Genomic DNA, 3,099 nt, shown 5'->3' with positions numbered 1-3,099 from the left:
AGAGGGAGGATGATGGCTGTGGGAAACTGGAGTAGACTAGTCATGTCTGATAGGAGAGTCTCTGTGGAATAGGCACTGAGTGAAATTTCAACCATTTCTAAAAATGTTCTGCTTAAACCTACAATGGTTGAGAAAAGTGATTGGTTGGTGATTTAATTAGGAGAAAGGTTTTCAGATGGTTTTACAATGGTAAAGACAGGAACCTGGTGTCTAAAACATAAAGAGTATGACCAGTGATTCTATATAATGCCAAGGAGATAATTCATAATATATAAGATATTAATAGCACAGATATGACACTAAATAATTTGTGTTCAATAGCTGAACATCCTGAATTGGCTCAAAAAATGATTTTCCTTTTTTTCCTCTTAAAAACTTAAAAAGATCACTTTTTAAAAATGACATGGTTGACTCACTGGGCTTGATTTTTTTGAGGCATCACTATACTGTGTCTGACAAATTAGTTTTGCACAATAGAGCTGCCACTTGCGTATTTAAGTACCTGGATTATCTAGTTAGACCAAGTTAGTTTCTGTTGGCCACGACGCTGAAGTTGGCTCCTTATTTGCGGATCCAGATTCAGTGAGCCGCGGTGAACAAAAGGGACTGTTCGATGTGCACATTAATGCTGCGCACATTGATTTTAACGCTCCATGGACAAATGAATAGCACTAAATAGAGAAAGTAACGAACTGTTTACACTCAACACATAAAACTAGCCAAAAACATAAGACATCTTTCTTCCTTTACTTGTTTGCTGTTTATTTTGTTTGATTGTAAAGATCTCTGCAGTTTAAAATAATTTAAAGCATTTTAATATATTTATACAATAATATATTGTATGCTATATAAATATATTAAATTTTGATTTTTTTAATTGAACAGTCAAAATAAAATAGAAAATAGCAGGTAGGTTAAATAAATATTAAACTGAGGGACTGTATTGAAATACCAGGTTGGGACACCACAGTTCTCATCCTTAATACAGCTCTAATGCCATACATAATAAAAAGCTTGTAAATAGTCAGGCGCAGGCTGATGATGTTCTTTACATCATCTGAAAACAACTCAAATTACGTCTTTTTTTTTTACATGAAATAAAATGATAAAGTGGTTCTACAAGACACCGTTTAAGTTCTATTTTACTTTAACTGGAAACATGACATATTGAGCAATTTTGCACAAAAAAAAAATAAAAAAAAATAATGTGAGACTGAGATTCTGGAGGGAATTTGAGGTCTTAGTCTCCCTCTGTAATGAAAACATAGACTTAGCCTGGCCCAAACTGACCTGCAGTTTGTGGATTCAAGTCCCGCTCTGGTGGACTTTGAGGAGTTTGGTGTGTTCTCCCTGTGTCCACGTGGGTATCGTCCGGGTGCTCCGGTTTCCTCCCATGGTCCAAAAACACATGTTCGTAGGTGGATTGGCGACTCACAAGTGTCCGAACGTGTGAGCTTATTTTGCCCTGTGAAGGACTGGCAGGGTGTGTTCCTGCCTTGTGTCTAATGATTTAGGGTAGGCTCCAGACCTATGGAATCAGATTTGTGCCAAAAAGAATCGCACAAAAAAAACGTAAAACTTATAATTTTCAAACAAAATATTCATCTCTGACCTTTGCTCCATGGTTTTAGTGCGCGAGCTCTGAGTTTTGTGCGCCAGCTGCACAAGTTTTGTGCGCGAGCTCTCTGAGTTTTGCGAGCAGTTTTGGCACAAAGCTCTCGCGTGGGCGGGACTTCTCAGTGGTGCCTTCCCATTGGCTAATGAGTTTTTGAGTGACAACTCAGTGCCCAAGGCGTTCGTTGCAGCTCAGTAGTGGAGAGACAGGAAATATTTCAACATTGTGAGTAATTTTACACAAACACGAATTCTCTTTGTACTTTACTGTTTAAAATCCATGAAATACCTGCAAACCCCGACTATAAATGTAGATATTGATGTAATGTTCTGTCTAAATCAAAACATTAAAGATTTTACTGTGAAAACAAAAATGTTTGTCTCTCGTTACCAGACACTGATCCGAGGTGAATGCACTCCGATGTCTGTTTACTCAGAATGAAACAGAATAAATGAGCGTTTATTTGTAAAATATTATTTATGAGTGCTTGATTTTCTGTTCAGAAACCCATGGTGTACTAACATAGAGGGTCTTCCCTTTCCCGTAATCACTGTTAGACGGTTTAATGCTCAAATGTTATTTTGAAGATCACAGTCAATCTGTTTTTAACAAATGCCTTATGTGCATTTTGTTACAGGAGGTCTCAGAGAAAAGAGAAATATCACAGACAAGAGTGTTCCTGCTCCTTTAATGACTACAAATTTAATAAAGTTGTATCAAACTTCTGCAAATTGTTATTTTTGGATTTTGAGAGGAAATGTGAATAATTAATAAATAATTAATCATTATTAAACATACTGAATTATTAATAATAACAATGATTATTAATACTAATATTTATAAACAAGAAGTCGAAATGTTCTAACACTATACAGTTCAAGCAAAAGAACTATCTGTTTAAATATTATGAAAGAGGAAATTATATCAGAGCTATTCAGCGCGTAAATGCGTTATATTCTGAAAAAGCGGAATCCCAAAGCCGAATACACACGCTTCCTGTACTCAGAGTCGTGAACAACGTTCAGGGCACTAAGTTGTCACTCAAAAACTCATTAGCCAATGGGAAGGCACCACTGAGAAGTCCCGCCCACGCGAGAGCTTTGTGCCAAAACTGCTCGCAAAACTCAGGGATCAGGCGCACAAAACCCAGAGCTCACGCACTAAAACCCTGGAGCACAAAGGTCAGAGCTGGATATTTTGTTTGAAAATTATAACTTTTACGTTTGTGATGAATTTTTTTGTGCGATTCTTTTTGGCACAAATCTGATTCCACACAGACCCCACGTGACCCTGAACTGGATAGGCGGTGACAGACAATGAATGAATGAATGAATGAATGATGCATGGATACTGAAAAATCTGTAGGATTCCCCATTATGTTTGTAAACCTGGCAATGATTCTAAAAATACTTCAAAGTCACCTTTATTCATCACATTTATGAAACCAACTAAGGTAAACAACGTAAAATTGAGAAATATCAACC

This window comes from Hoplias malabaricus, chromosome 2 (genome assembly GCF_029633855.1).
Source record: "Hoplias malabaricus isolate fHopMal1 chromosome 2, fHopMal1.hap1, whole genome shotgun sequence".
NCBI lineage: Eukaryota > Metazoa > Chordata > Actinopteri > Characiformes > Erythrinidae > Hoplias > Hoplias malabaricus.
The sequence above is the reverse complement of the archived record's forward strand: the minus strand, read 5'-3'. Positions refer to the sequence as shown.